At 43.2% G+C, this 17255-nt stretch overlaps 1 protein-coding gene across 1 annotated transcript in view; it reads left to right on the top strand.

Moving 5' to 3' along the window:
• The window catches only part of LOC126183661 (metal-response element-binding transcription factor 2), a 118497-nt gene that overhangs the window by 79005 nt on the left and 22237 nt on the right, over positions 1-17255 (top strand). The window lies entirely within an intron of this gene.

Below are 17255 nucleotides of genomic sequence, written 5' to 3'. Positions count from 1 at the left end.
TGATGATGGGTAGGGAGATAAAGGGACAGGTGGGTAAGAGATGATAGACATGTCAGGAAATGCTCATCTGTGTGCATTGCTTTGAATGACTACCAGGGGTAGCAGAGGGAATGTTATGCTGAGAATCATACTTTGTTACTGGTTGTTTAAACATACCCTTATCACACTTTGGTACTGGCCACTAATACTGGTAAGCAGTTCATTCGTGCTTATGTTATACTGTTTTTTAGTGTATTTTTATTAATGACATGATTTCTTTATGGGTGGTCTTGTCTCTTATGGGATAGGATATATTAGTGGTACTACTGGCATATGATGTGTTTGATGTAGCACATCAAAACAAATGGCTAGCAGTTTGGAATCTAATCACTTAACTATATTCACTGAGCAAGCTATCTTCACTTCAGATGTTATCCAGAGAAATTTTCAATGTTTTTTTTTTTTCCCACACACACACATCCTGCTACACTGTTCCCTAGGTGTTTGGACATGTATAAGTTTGCTGCTTGGGTTTTTCATACAGTGCTATGGACATCTATTTGCATGTTGAGCCACTGACTTCTCCCTGCTGTGCACAAATTACTCCCATTTCTTGGTGGATAAAAAAGTTTCAAGTATTTATGATACAACATATGTGCCTCATTGCTTGCTAAGTTTGCAAAAAACCTTGTTTCGATATGTTAAATCGTTTATGAGATATGGTGATTGTCATGACCACATAATTCACAATCACAAGGGCATAAATGAGTGCATCATGCAGGATCACCCATTGGATATAAAATCCATCCATTTGAAAACAAAATGAGATATCGTTCTGCTCTCAGTTTTAAATATGCTATCTACATTTCACACTCTGCAATATTTCAGCTAAAATCAACTATATGCAAAGTTTACACAATGCATTTTTACCTCTGCCAACTCTTTAAAATTGCATGAAATGTTTTACTTAATTTGATGCAGCTCAGTAAGTATGATGGACAATGAAAAGAAATTCAGTTCATCATCCAGTGAAGATATTGGACTGTAAGATGTGCAAAAATCAAATTCTTTCACGTAATAGTTTTTGATAAATTGGATGATGAGTATTTTGTGTGGGCCGGAACGCAGTCTCTCTTTGGCGAGCAGTACAGCCATAACAAAAGCCACCCTCAGCACAGAATGCAGAGAGCACGTCTGTTGCTGCAATAGTTTAATGTGTCTTTGCTGTAAAATCCTTCCAGGATTGGAATAGGTTCATTTGACAAAGAGATGATTATTCTTCAAGCATGATAGTCCCTCGACAATATAGTCATGGTGTAACATTGTAAAAGATTACAGTCCTCGCAGTATTATTTCTTGACCCTCAGGTGATGAAATCCTACCATATTAGATTTTCGTGTGTTGAGACATGGATAAAGAAAATTAGACTTTTTTTATTATATAAACTACATCACCATTGTTGCTACTACGAGTATTGAAAGGAATTCTACAGAGTAACTTTAGCTCACACATTTATTCGCACTATTACAGTTTCAGTCAATATTGTAGACACATGTTGCAGAGGGCAGCACAGTCTACAATTTTCTCTATAACGCTAAGTTTTTTTGTCCCCAATGTCCTCCGCACACTGGTGTACCTCACAGGACATGACCAGCTGGAGCAGTTGGCAGATCTTCATGCCATCCAGCTGCCAGAGAATGACGCATCTTACTTTGACATCCTTGACAAACTGCACCTCTTCCACTACTGCTCTCTTCCAGGCATGCCGTGGTTTAATATCCTTCTGAAGTAGAAAGACATCTAATCTTGGTTTTTTTACTCAAGGGATAACCCTTCACCTCATGGTAGCTTTATAGTAGTAGGAGGTAATCATTTCTCCACCTGTACTAAATGTTCTCATTGTCCTTCTGTCATAGTTGAATCTCCTTGGCAAGATCCCTTCTTCTGTCTGTGTCTGGCCTACATGGAATAAATCGTTACTACACTGTCCAGTCACATTAATGCAACCACCTATCAAAAGTCTGTATAACCTTCTTTTCATTGTGGAATGCTACGAGATATGCAGAAAGAGTTTCAGCACGGTTCTAGTAAGTACCGACAGGGCTGTGGAGCCACGCCAACGCCAGTGCCATGGCCAACTGCACTAGGTTTCTCATTTGAGGATTAGTGGCACGAACAGCCCAATCGAGGTGGTCCCACAGATTCTCGATTGTGTTGAAATCCAGGGAGTTCAGTGACCAAGGCTGGACAGTAAACTCGTATGGGTGCTATTTGAACAACGCACATACACTGCGAGCTGTATGACATGTTGTGTTGTCCTGCTTGTAGATCGAGCCAAAGAAAACAAACTGCAGGTAGAGGTGGACGTGGTCATCAAGGTTGCATACTTGCATTGATTCGTTGTGCCTTTCAGAATGCCAAGATGCCACAAAAAACGCCCAACACTATCACGCATGCAGGATGATTGCTTTCAGGTGTTTTATGTTTTGTGCCATACCCAAGCTTTCAGGTGTTTTATGTTTTGTGCCATACCCACGAATGGCCATCTGTCCAATGGAACATAAAATGTAATTCATCTGAAATGGACCCCCATTGACACTCAGTGGATGTCCAGTTGCAGTATTGGCATACTAATTCCAGCCTTTGTCACCGATGAACAGCAGTCAGCATGGGTGCATGAATGAAGTACCTGCTCGGAAGCTCATGTACAGCAACATATGCTGACCAGTCATTGGGAGACACTGTTGGTAGCCCCCTTCGTTCATCTGGGTGGTCAATTGCACATCTGTTCACCCTTATACATTGCCACAGACATTGTTCACCTGTCATCTATGGCCTATGCTGCACCACAGTTGCCTCAGTGTCAGTCTTTCCATGCATGGTTTACTTTAACCGTGGCAGCATGCAAACTGTTTACAAACTTAGCCATTGCAGAAATGCTTCAACCCGTGGCTCAAAAGCCAATGACAATGCTGTTTAGGACATCAGATAAATTGCTCCATTTACATATTACAATGATGACCATACTGTTTTCCACGTCACCTGACATGTTTTTAAATACCATCCACTGCTAGTGCTGCCACCTGCCATCTGTGACTTGTTATTGCACATTGTCAGACATAGGTGGTGGTCTCATTAATATGACTGGACTATGTAGTTCGCCACCATTTAGAAAGTAGGCTGGCATCAATGCCATTTCACTCTTCTTGAGTGATGTGTCTTGAGTTTGTTGCAGCTTCTATTCCTATTAAAATGGTGTTTAGGTTCTTTTCATCCACACGAGAGTGACAGAGATCCTGCCTGATGCAGTATTTGATGGAGTCTATCATGCATTCTCACCAGCCTACTCAACAAGCCATCTGTGATGTTGTGTACTTCCTGGTGATTCCATGGTGGCAAGAGTAGTAGTGTGTGTCAGTATGCTGGACAAGAGTTCAGACAGTTTTGTGTTGTCTGCATCAAATGTTGTAGCAGTGTCTGAGTAAATGGTGAGCATTAGAGTTCTATGTCCTGCAAAGTGTTGCATCAGAAATCTGTTGGTGGACATATCAGTGGCAAGTTGAGTATGAATTGCACATGTTGTAGCACACATGAATAGGACCATGCATGGTGTCTTGATTTTGCATCAAATTTTAACATATAATGGTCCAGCAAAATCAGCTCCTGTTACAGCAAATGGTCTTGGAGGTTGAACTCTATCTAGCGGTGGTGGAGCCTCCATTTCTTCATATCACCCACTGTGTATTATCTTGCAAGACAAACAGTAGTGAAGAACTCTCCAACCAGCTTGATGTCCTCACAAAACCCAAAATTTTTCACACAGTACGTGCGCCAAGATGAAGCAGCCTTACATGCATGTGTTTGATGAGAAGCTGCATGAAATGGTGTCATCCATCTGGTTTAATTGGATGTGAGTTGGACAGTGCAGCCCATTGTAGCTTATCACCAAACAATAATGCCATCAGACAGGAATGGATTTTATCAAGCAGTCTTCAATGCTTTGGGTAAATGTTCTTCCATACGCAATGCATATAGTTCAGCAGTGAATAGCTCCTCTTGAACTCTTCTGATCCAGTATGTACAGGTGTTTTGTAGCTCCAAAGCAGTAGAACTACCTATATTTCTAGTCTTACTCTTCAAGCTCTCAATAAATTGAAATAAAGTGGGCAGTTAAGAGCAGTATTCACCAGTATGAACTGAATTTTGCAATGTTGAATACAGGTTCAGTAATGGTGACCAGAGTGACATCTGTCTGGGTTTTGATGCTGACATGGTGGAGCTGGGATGTCCAGTGGCCTGCCTTCTGAAAGCTATGTGGACCACACCACAGGATGTCAAGTGTTACTAGTAGGTCTGCTTTTAGTCCCTGTGTGAGATTATGTGCAGAATTGACTTAGTGTTGTGTAGGTCAGTGTCTCTGTCACTCGAATGAAATTTTTCAATTTTGTTTCAATCCTGGAGTACCCACTCTAAATTGACTGTTGAACCACTTCAAAAACTGGCTTCGTTGGCATCACACTCTATTTTGTGGGAAAAATAATGAAGGGATCAGGAGCCAACCAATGCATTGAGCAATTCAAGCGGTATCACCTACTTTATTAATGACAGCCTTTTCTTGCTGTTGACAGTATGTGCTGTGTAACCAACTTCAGTATTTGTCCGTACATACGGAACAGCACCATAAGCTCTTTTGTATGCATCACATGACACATGCGCTTCATATGATCACTTACGTCTGTCATACCTATCCATCTGGGAATGTGCAATGATGACAGGTGATGAAGATTTGGGATCCAGGAGTGCCAATTACATGCAAAATCTGTGGGCAAAATTTCCTCTCATGCAAGACCTCTCAGCCATGTGTCTTGGAAAATGAGTGTAGCAACAAACCCAATGGGCGTGAACAGACCAAGATAGTCATAAAACTGATCTGCTGTTCGAAGAACATTTCTCTTAGTTGCCAGTTTGTCATGTAGGACTTCAGCTGTGCTTTGGTACTCGGTGGAGACAGTCATCATCAGTATTCCAATTGATTCCCAAGACTTGTGTTGTGGGATTGGTTCCAAGGCCTTTGGCATGCCATATTGCCTCTAGTTCCTTTGACTTAATCCCCCATTTGCAAAGTGGAAGGCTTATTTGCAGTTCATGATAGACAGCTGGGGTGTCATTACTGTCTCTCATGCTAACTACAAAATTTTACATTAATATATAATTGTTAATGAGTGCTGACATGGATTGATATTTATCACTATATAGTGTTGCTAGCTCCTGTGTAGCAGCTGACAAAAGGAATGGACTTCGCGAGTCCAAATGCTAGATAATGTGTTGTAGGCACCATTCTGAGTCTCTTCAACGCGATACCAAAGGAACCGAGTGAGATTTCTGTCCACTTCATTCAAGGTCAACTTAGGAAGGATTGATCCACATCATATACTAGGCCCATTCGAGGGTTTGTGGAATTGTAACACGGTTGCAATCATGTCTGGCAGTAAATTTGGTCCTGTTTCGAGGAAGCCATTTGAAGATGGAGAGTAGGGTGCATGTGACAATGCCTTAAACATAATCCTCTACTCAATGCTTCTTCCACTGCTGCATTTCTTCACTATGGGGTGCAGCAGGTAAAATAAGTTTGCAGCCACATAGCCCTCAGGAACAGCTTCTACCTTATCTCTCCTAATGTAATTTGACATATTCTCATGATAAATGTGCCTCTGTTCTCCATTCCCATGAAACTTGTTTTGTGGGTTGCGAAGACATACTTCAGCAGTAGTGTGGTTCCGTAGAAAAGTATATCCCTCTTCCTAGCCGGGCGTAGCACTCTGCAGCCATTCTCCATGTGGCCTGATTCTTGAAATTCTTGCCATACAGGATGATGAATGGTCATCAATGTTCACTCTTGATGCTCTGTTATGCCAGTTGTCTCAAAGTCCCAAAAACGGTGCACTGGCTCATCAGACATCTGATTGAAGCTACAGTTGTTTTGTTAATTTCCGTACCAGTTGTGTTTCCACTGAGATCATAGACAAAGATTGTGGGAATAACTGATGGAGGTGTTACTTTGGTTTTTCCAAGGTCACAATTTTCCAATAATAATCATCTCCAATTAGGAGTTAAATAGGTATATCTTCAGTGTCTCCTCTCAGATCTGTCAGCCGTGTACCCTCCATGAAGACCATATCTCCTACTTCTTGTGCTTCTCTCAGTTCATGACAGTTTGTTGCTGCTTTCGAAAGCTGTAACTGATATATGGACGTTGGAGTATCCCATCATATCAAAGTGAACCTTTCTCCTAGAGAGGAATGCTGTGCAGAATGACTCAAATGTCATTATCTCCAAACTTGTTGTTTCACTGACATTGAGTTGGAGACACTCTATCAATGAATGGTGGATGAAACTTGACTGATTCCCCGTGTCCAGGATGGAACATTTCATTTTATTCCTACCAGTTGGTCCTCTGATACTCTCACAAGAAATTTGTAAGTATGTGAAGTTAGAACTCATCGTTTCAGTCTCGTTCACTGCTGTGAAGTGGCAATTACAGATGGAAATGTGGCTCTCACCTATACATTTCACACAGGATGCATTTCTTCATGTAAAGTACTGATTTTTGTTGCAGCCACGTCCAAGGCATAAGAAGCAGCAGTTCAGTTTCTTTATGCTATTCTAGCGTGTAAGCTTCCATCCTTTCAATAGTCTTGGCCCCAGTGCTGCTATTCTTCAGTCCACACAGAAGGGATATGGATGCTGTGGATACATAATTCTCTTGTGGAGCGGTATCTCCATGTTTCTTTGTTAAAAAACTCCATGAGTTGCGTGAGATTCTCTTCTTGAACCTTTTGTCTCTGTGCATGGATAACCTAGTTTCCGCGAATTTTTTCCAGAGATGCATGTCACAGTTGGGGGGGCAAGCATTCTCCCATAGTAATCTATATCCTCTCCTAGTGCACTTAGTGGTTGAAACCACTTATGGCACTCAGTCTAGGTGCCATTGAGAGCCTCTGGATTGCTTGAAGTTGCAGAATCTGTGTCACCTGAGAAAGGATGCAGTTTGGTAATATGCAACTTGATGTTCATGTAGGCATGTTGGCGAGCTACTGAGGTTGACAAACGACTATCAGCTGTATTTCTTACCCCAGAACGTGCTCCTTTTGCCTTGTTGGTGTAGCCTTTGTGAGTTTTAGTGTCAGCCTTGTATTCCATATAATCCAGCAGCTGAGTGTGCTCAGCTCCTCTTAGGTTTCCTGCAGGCACTCCTGACTTGTGTCCGCCGCTCGTGGTCTCGCGGTAGCGTTCTCGCTTCCCGAGCATGGGGTCCCGGGTTCGATTCCCGGCGGGGTCAGGGATTTTCACCTGCCTCGAGATGACTGGGTGTTTGTGTTGTCCTCATCATTTCATCATCATCCAGGAAAGTGGCGAAATTGGACTGAGCAAAGATTGGGTAATTATACGGGCGCTGATAACCACGCAGTTGAGCGCCCCACAAACCAAAACATCACTCCTGACTTGTCTAGTGGCAAGGAAACATTGAACATATTTATCAGGCTCATGAAATGCGTTGCATTTGAGCATAGAGTGGTCCCCTTGTGTTGCAGGTTGGGAAGAAATGGTACCAGCGTCCATAATGGCGTGTTTTTGCTAAAGCCACACAGGTGCATCTGTACTAGTCACCCATGTAACGGGATGTCCGCTGTCACCAAGAGATGGCGCTGTTGTGCAGTATTCACTGTTAGCAGCCCTTAGGAATGTTTGCTGTTGCTAACAACACTTCAGCAGTCCCTTTGTATTATGTGAATATCACACCAAGTGCATAATATTGCTTTGCCATCAAAAACATGTACCCAGTACCACCACATACAAAAATCTATGTCAGTGAGTTTGGTACAGCAATGCCGCAGTTTGCAGTTTTGTATACAACACTACTAGATGGTGTAAATGTCTCTTATTCCTCAACAGTTACTTTCATAAAAATCTGCAAATATAAGATGAAAAATGCTATATTTACAGTTGAATTGAAGTTATTGGTATTGTTTTTGAAAAATTGATTTAAATCATTAACAAATATTTGCTCTGGTATCATAGTCTGTTGTCCAGTTTTGGGTGACTTTTTGATTAGTGTCAGTCTTTAAATAGTAAAAACTGCAAAAAGAGGCCATTAGAACCATGTTTGGATGTAAATCTAGAGACTCGTGGAAACCTCTGTGTGAGATCTCTGGTATTCCTCCTCTGCTATGTATTTACTTTATGGAAATCCTTATATTCTTTAAAATAAATGTAATAGGTGAGGACTGCAGATTTTTTAAAAGGCTGTGTTATTCATGATCACTTTACCAAACAAAATAAAAACTTAAATATGACCCAAATCAGCACTTTCCACATAGGAATTTTATACATAATAAACTTCCCGAAAAAATAAAAGCAAATTATATGAGGTCAAAACATTCGGAAAATCTTTAACAGTCATATTTACAGCATCACTGCTCTTACTCCATTGAAGAATATTCAAATTTATGGAGGGCACTATATAAATACTTGGTGTATGAAGTGTTTTATTGTAATTTTAAATAAGTATGGATGCTTAAATAAGTATGGATACTTATAAATTGACTTGTCCAATGTCTTATGCATAAGATGCTTTGTAGACAGCAGGATGTACAAAATACAGTCTACAATGTTACTAACACTTCTTCATAGGCCGGCCGGGATGGCCAAGCGGTTCTCGGCACTACAGTCTGGAACCGCGCGACCGCTACGGTCGCAGGTTCGAATCCTGCCTCAGGCATGGGTGTGTGTGTGATGTCCTTAGGTTAGTTAGGTTTAAGTAGTTCTAAGTTCTAGGGGACTGATGACCTCGGAAGTTAAGTCCCATAGTGCTCAGAGCCATTTGAACCCAACTTCTTCATAACAAGGAATTTGCTTGCATCAGATTAGAGCATTGCAAAATGGATTGTGTCTTGCAGTTTGTAGTAGGCCACTCCTTTTCCTGATGTATGTTTACAAGTTGTGTTATGACTGTAGCAGGAACCTCTGAAGCTGCTGTATTTTCAAATGATACTGCTACAGATTCAGGTAACGAAGTGAGTAATACAGAAAAGCATATTTTGGGGAGAAGTAACTCTTGGTTCACAGCTAATAGGCTGACTATTAATTGCAATAAAACACAGTACATCCAGTTTCATACACACAGTTGTTTGCATGGAGCTTCAACATACAATGGTGACACAGTAATTGAGGCAGAAGAAACCAGATATTTGTGATTGAGAATAGATGCAGAGGTCTTGTGGAGGGCATATATATTCATTATCTCCTGCCGAAGCTTGACATAGCTATCTTGCCACCCCCTGCCCAGTCACGGGAGTTACTCGCTTGTGACAAGCTGGGGGATGTTTCTGTAACCATCGCGCCCCATAAGAGCTTAAATGTGGTCCAGGGTATCATATTTCATAGAGACCTTCTTTTGCAGTCCGACGATGAGCTGCGCCCCAATTTAGAGCAGTGAGGTGTACATTTCGTCTGGCGTGTCCACCGGGGTCTGAAGGATAATCAGGTTGTCACCGATGGCTTCATCTTGGCCTTTGAGGGTGATACACTGCCTGAGAAGGTCAAGGTGATGGTCTACCGGTGTGATGTAAAGCCCTATATCCCTCCCCCGATGCGGTGCTTTAAGTGCTGGAGGTTCGGCCATATGTCTTCCTGCCGTACTTCCAGTGTCACATGCCGAGATTGCGGACGTCCATCACATCCCAACACTCCATGTGCCCCGCCTTCCATCTGTGTCAACTGTGGAGAGCACCATTCGCCTTGCTCGCCTGACTGCAGGATTCTCCAAAAAGAAAGGAAAATCATGGAGTACAAGACCCTGGACAGACTGACCTACCCTGAGGCTAAGAGAAAATTTGAATGCCTGAGTTCTGTGCGTATGACATCATCTTAAGCCGCTGCTACAACAGTTGTGGCACCATCAGCTCTGCCAACCTGGGTCACCTCTCAGAACTGGAAGACTACACCTGCCCCTTGATGGTGGAGGGCATTTCCCTCCCTGTTGCTCCTGCACCACCTACTTCGGGAGCAACACCCCCTCCAATCATCGGGGACATCCGTCCCCACTTCTAAGCCGGAAAAGCATAAGTCTTCTTCGGCTTCTCTCCCTAGGAAGGGGTCCCTTGGGTCACTCCCTTCTCAGGTTTCTTCTAGTGGGAAAGGTGACACCCACCAGTGGCTGAAGAGCCCAAAAGCAGCTGGTCCTACGGCTTCACGCACATCCTGTCCCAGAGACTGGGCCAGTGAAGTCCTCCCAGCCGCGGAAACCCAAGAAGCAGCGAGAGAAATCCATAAAGAAAACCCCTAAGACCAAGGAAATTGCAGTGGCACCCACACCACCGCTACCTACAAGCTCTGCGGCTGAGGGTGGGGTAGAGGTATTGGCGTCCGCTGACACCCTAGATCTCGCCAGACCCTCATCCACAATGGATATAGACTGCTCAGGCAATAAATCGATGGCAGCAGGTGACTCTGAGGCGTAAACTGCCTTATTGAATGTTCCATGCCTACCCAGTCTCACGATGACTTCATTATCCAGTGGAATTGCGGTGGTTTCTTCCACCGCCTGGCTGAGCTATGGCAACTGTTAAGCTGTACACCTGCTTTCTGTGTTGCCCTCGAGGAAACCTGGTTCCCGGCAGTGCGGACCCCTGCCCGCCGTGGCTATAAGGGATATTACAGAAACCGTAGTGACTGTAATCGAGTGTCAGGTGGAGTTTGCGTTCATGTCCTAAACTCGGTCTGTAGTGAACATGTGCCCCTTCAAACCCTTCTAGAAGCTGTGGCTGTCAGAATAAGGACGACACAGGAAATAACCGTCTGCAATGTATATCTTCCTCCAGATGGTGCAGTACCCCTGAATGTATTAGCTGCACTGATTGATAAACTCCCGAAACCTTTCCTACTTCCGGGAGATTTGAATGCCCATAACCCCTTGTGGGGTGGTACCATGCTTACTGGCCGAGGCAGAGATGTAGAAACTTTGTCTCAGTTCGACCTCTGCCTCTAAATACTGGGGCCGCCACACATTTCAGTGTGGCTCAAGGTAGTTACTCGGCCATTGATTTATCAATTTGCAGCCCAGGACTTCTCCCATCTATCCACTGGAGAGCACATGACGACCTGTGTGGTAGTGACCACTTCCCCATCTTCCTGTCACTGGCGCAGCGTCAGGCACATGGACGTCTGCCCAGATGGGCTTTGAACAAGGCGGACTGGGGAACTTTCACCTCTGCTGTCACCGCTGAATCTCCCCTACACAGTAACATCGATGTGCTGGTTGAGCAGGTGACTAGCACAGTTCTTGTTGCTGCACAAAATGTGATCCTTCTCTCTTTAGGGTGCCCAAGGTGTAAGGCAGTCCTTGGTGGTTGGCAGAAGTTGCTGAAGCAATTAAGGAGTGTCAGCGAGCTCTACAGCAGGATAAGTGGCACCCTTCCATGGAGCACCTCATAGCCTTTAACGGCTCCATGCCCGTGCTTACTACCTTAGCAAACAATGGAAGGAGGGGTGTTGGGAGACATACGTCTCCACCATTGGGTGCCACACAGCACCTTCCCAAGTCTGGGCAAAGATTAAACGTCTTTTCGGGTACCAAGCCCCAACAGCTGTCCCCGGTGTTACCATAAATGGCGAGTTATGTACTGATGCAAACGCGTTTGCTGAGCACTTTGCTCGAGCCTCTGCATCAGAGAATTGCCCCCCAGCCTTTCGCACACTCAAACAGTGGCTGGAACGGAACTCCCTGTCATTCACTACACGCTGTAGTGAATCCTATAATGCCCCATTTACAGAGTGGGAGCTCCTCAGTGCCCTTGCACATTGCCCTGACACAGCTTCTGGGCCTGATCGCATCCACAGCCAGATGATTAAACATCTCTCATCTGATTACAAGTGACATTTTCTCATCATCTTCTATCAGATCTGGTGCGATGGCGTCTTTCAGTCTCAACGGCAGGAGAGCACCACCTTTCCAGTGCTCAAACCCAGTAAAAACGTGCTTGATGTGGATAGCTATAGGCCCATCCACCTCACCAACGTTCTTTGTAAGCCGCTGGAACGTATGGTATGTCGGCAGTTGGTTTGGGTCCTGGAGTCGTGTGGCTTGCTGGCTCCATGTCAGGGCGGCTTCCACCAGGGTCGCTCTACCACTGATAATCTTGTGACCATCGAATCTGCCATCCGAACAGCCTTTTCCAGACGGCAACACCTGATTGCCGTCTTCTTTGACTTACGTAAAGCATACAACACGACTTGGTGACATCATATCCTTGCCACATTGTATGTGAGTGGGGTCTCCAGGGACCACTCCCGATTTTTATCCATAACTTCCTGTCGCTCCATACTTTCGGTGTCCAAGTTGGTGACTCCCATAGTTCCATCCGTATCCAGGAGAATGGAGTCCCACAGGGCTCTGTATTGAGTGTCTCTCTATTTTTAGTGGCCATTAACAGTCTAGCAACAGCAGTCAGGCCCTGTCTCACCTTCTCTGTATTCAAACGACTTCTGCATTTCATACTGTTGTTGCTGAGCGGCACCTCCAGGGAGCCATCCACAAGGTGCAGTCATGGGCTCTAGCCCACAGCTTCCAGTTTTCAGCCGCAAAGTCATGTGTCGTGCATTTCTGTCGACATCATACAGTTCATCTGGAACCCACACTTTACCTTAATGACAATCCACTGTCTGTAGCGGAGACATATAAATTCCTAGGACTGGTTTTCGACACTCGAATGACTTGGCTCCCTCATCTTCGTCAGCTTAAGCAGAAGTGCTGGCAGCACGTCAATGCTGTCTGTTGCCGGGGGAAACACCAATTTGGGGTGCAGATCGCTGCACACTGCTGCAGCTCTATAGAGCCCTTGTCCAATCCCGAATTGACAATGGGAGTGTGGTTTATGGTTTGGCAGTGCCTTCAGCATTGCATTTACTCGACCCTGTGCACCACTGTGGGGTTCGATTGTCGACAGGAGCTTTTAGGACAAGTCCTGTGACCTGGTGGAGGCTGGTGTCCCTCTACTACAGATCAGACGTGCACAACTGTTTGCCAGTTACGCAGCACACATTCATAGTTCCCCTGAGCATCCGAATAAGCGTCTGCTTTTCCCGCCTGTGTCAGTCCTTCTCCTGTATCGGCTGCCCAGATCGGGGCTAACGATTGCGGTTCGCATGCAGTCCCTTCTCTCCGAACTGGAGTCTTTCCCTTTACCACCTCTGCTTGCGACCCGTTCACATTTCCCTCCATTGTGTACGCCTAGGCCACAGCTATGTCTGGACATTTTGCATGGCCATAAGGACTCCGTTAACCCCGCCGCTATCTGCTGTCACTTCCTCTCGATTCTTGACGTGTTCCAGGGCTCTGAAGTGGTTTACACCGACGGCTTAATGGCTGATGGTCACATAGGCTTCGCATATGTTCATGGAGGACATATTGAGCAGCACTCCTTGCCAGTTGGCTGCAATGTTTTCACTGCAGAGCTGGCGGTCATATTTCATGCTCTTGAGTACATCCACTCATGCCCTGGCGAGTCATTTTTCCTGTGTGCTAACTCATTGAGCAGCCTACAAGCTTATCGACCAGTGCTACCCTCGCCACCCTCTTGTAGCGTCCATTCAGGAGTCCGTCTATACCCTGGAACAGTCCCGCCGTGGCGTTTGTGTGGACCCGAGGACACGTCGGAATCCCCAGCAACGAACTTGCCGACAGGTTGGCCAAACAGGCGACACGGAAACAGCTTCTGGAGATAGGCATTTCTGAAGCTGACCTGTGTTCTGTCTTAACCACAGGGTTTTCAGGCAGTGGGCGATGGAATGGCATAACAGCACACATAACAAACTACATGTCATTAAGGAGACTATGAACGTGTGGAAGTAAAAGTCTTCCATGTGGGCCTCTCGCAGGGAATCAGTTGTCCTCTGCCGGCTCCGCATTGGCCATACGTGGCTAACACGTGGTTACCTACTCCGTCGCGAGGACCCACCTCAGTGTCACTGTGGCTCCCAAATGACAGTCGTCCACGTCTTGCTGGACTACCCACTTTTAGCTCCTCTGCAGCAGACTTTTAACTTTCCCAGCACCCTGACTTTGGTGTTGCCCGACAATGCCTCCACAGCAGCTGTAGTTTTATGTTTTATCCGTGAGAGTGGGTTTTATACTTCTATGTAGGTTTTAGCACATGTGCTTTGTCCCTACGTGTCTTCCACCCTAGTGCTTTCAGGGTGGAGGTTTTAATGTGTTGCAGAGTGGCTGGCTTTCCCTTTTTATTCTCATAGTTGGCCAGCCACTGTAATCTGCTTTCATGCTTTACTCTCTCCTTTTTCTAGCATCTCTGTTTTCTTGTCCTCTTTTGTTCCTTTTAGTGTTCGTTGCCTTCCCTTCGTTTTTGTGGCTTTTCGTTTCTTTCCATTTTGTGTTAGATGTTTTCTTCGTTTTATTCTGAAACTTGTGGCACTGTTTTATTAGGAACAAGGGACCGATGACGACGTAGTTTGGTCCCTTCTCCCGCCTTTAAACCAACCAACCATAGCTATCTTGACAATTAGAGTATTGTTCACAACCAACAACAGTGATTCACTGAAAATTTTTTATTGTTCGTATTTTCGTTTCTTGATGTCACACGAGACAACAATGTGGACTAACTAAATTCAGGCACACAAACTCTTTGTTGCCTAAGAATGAGCCAAGAGGGCCATATGCGGTGTTAATATATTAATCTCATGTACAACCTGAACAAATAAGGGATTTTTATTTCAACTTGCTTGTGTGATTTATGGTTAGTAGCCACTCCAGTTTTTTTCTAATTGAAGCTAAAAAGTTGCTCCCAGAAAACTACTCTTGTTTCAAGTGAAATAGTTTTGGTTCATTACATTGTAAGTGCTATTGTTCTTATATTGACTCTGTTTATATGCTGTTTGAAAAGTTTACTCTTACGTAGAATGAAAATATTAGTTTCCTGACTGTCAGACATGCTGCTACTAATTACCAGGTGTATCCACAGCATAAAGTGCCATTGATACAGTGTGAAGAATATAGTGAATGTGGGTTCGGATATAGTGTTGTATGTATTGCTAAATTTAATTCCGTAGGAAAATATCAAGGCCCATTTACCCTGCTCCTGATATCTTACAAGGGGACCACACAGGAATCAGATTTTTATAATTTATGTTTATGATACATGACATTCAAAAATCAAATGTCAGTCATCCTAAGCAGTTTGATGTACCCCTCATAAAATCTTAAGAAAATCAACTTTGAAGTTCTCATTAACTCTGTGAAGATAAGACAGTTTTCGGCGGGCCAAATGGTTCTGTCGGTCGGTATTGCTTGAGATTGATAATCACTGGAGCGCTGATTTGAGTCTTCGTTCAATCATTAATTTTTTAATTTCTTTTTCATTCAGTTTGAATACCTATGTCATTTAAATATAAAATGCCCTCAAATAGTACAGCCTTGTGATATTTATTTTTACCATTGAGTAAGAAACTTGCGTGCCTGCAAAACTGCGCCTACATGATTGAACCAGGATGCAAAATCAGCGACAGAGAAGATTACATAAAAATTTATTCAATTGTTCCATAAAATTTCGGGCGTGCAGCCACATAAATTGAGCTGCTGCTTCTTATGCCACGAAAACATGAAAATTTATTCAATAGTTAATCACCAGGGGTCGTCTCCACTCATTGCGGAAATGATCAGGTATGTGTGGTTCCCTTTGAAATGTTGTGATACAAGAGAAATTTTTATGAATGTAAATTAAGTTTGCTTTCCTATAAATATGTTGAAAAAATTGTGACTCTAAAAACTGCAGAATTTGTATGGCATGCTGGATGCAGTGAAAATTATTGCTTTCTATGTTTTTTGTGGCGCTTCTCTGACTTGCATGAGACTGCATCTGTGGCATAAAACAGTGGACACAGTCCAAATAAAGAGGTGATTTACAACTTATATTCCTTCATTTTTGTACCAAAAATTTAATTTTTTTCTTCTTTTTAATATAGTAAACAGTCTTCTATAAGACATTCGGAATTAAGGATGTATATTTGCAGTGCAACCAGGAATTTTGCTTGTGATACATAATTAGATATAAGATGATGTATGTTTTTCATAAAAAATGATAGGTCGTGATGGTTATCATATATTTGATGAATTATGTATTTAAATGATTTACATAACTGAATTGGATGAAAATATAGAAAAGTAAAGATAATGAACAAAATGAGTCTCGAATCAGCTATTTTCAGTCTCAAATGCTACCGACTGAACTGCCTTGTTCAGAACACAGTGTAATTCTGAATCCATTGTCCTTCGTAAATAATGTTAATGCATATTTTAAAAATGTGGCTGATTGGTAAATGTGAATCTAAAATGAAACCCCTGTTATTCAAGAAAGTCAGTTGTTGGTTGAAATAAAAATGGGCTATTGGAAAACACTTTGGAGAAAATTATTTGATGGCAAGTCAGTCGGAAGCAGTAATTATGTTGTGCAAAGTGTGGGTTATCAGAGAGTGACATGTCAAAATGTACCTGAAATAAAGTGCTGGTAGTGTAATGAGTGAGAATTTTTCTTATGTACAGTTCCCATTATGATTGCAGGTTTGCACTTTTCTTCCACTAAGACATCTGTAAGATTTCTCCAAGCCTATGATTTTTTAGTAACCATCCAACTTCATTTAAAATAAATCATTGAATTGTGTCAGTCAAATGGTTAAGCTCAAATTAAGTGAGAGCTTTCCTTGTGTATTGTGTTGTGTTGCAGACCTGTCAGGTTGCACATGCAGTATTGACTGCAAATAGAAGGCTCTTGTCATGACTTGTCACATTTCTCCAGTGGATTAGATGTGGAAGCTTGTTGTTCTCAGTGTGCTGTGTATGATTTTGTTCATTTTCTTTAATGTCTCATAGGACATTATTTATGGGAAAAGAGTGGGTAAATATGTGAAGTTCTTTAAACACATCCACTCATTTCCTGTCGCTATTGCTAAGTGACATTTATTTTCATTGTTGAGGACTGTGTGCAAAAATAATCACATCAGTCACTCTTCCTTAACAATCAGACTATTGAATAATGCCCGTAATGAGAGAGTTCAGACCCCCCCCCCCTTTTTTCCAAGGCTGTGATGTACTTGTTTATTTTATTTTTATCTCTCTCTAAATCATGTGTAAAATGTGTACCTTGTGTGGTATGTTTTGATGAGCAGATGGAAGTCTGTTGTAATGTGAAATGATGTTATAGACTTTTGTT

The sequence above is a fragment of the Schistocerca cancellata genome, chromosome 4 (assembly GCF_023864275.1).
Source record: "Schistocerca cancellata isolate TAMUIC-IGC-003103 chromosome 4, iqSchCanc2.1, whole genome shotgun sequence".
In the NCBI taxonomy this organism is placed as follows: Eukaryota; Metazoa; Arthropoda; class Insecta; order Orthoptera; family Acrididae; genus Schistocerca; species Schistocerca cancellata.
Note: the sequence above shows the minus strand (reverse complement) of the source record. Positions and strands in the feature narration are given on the sequence as shown.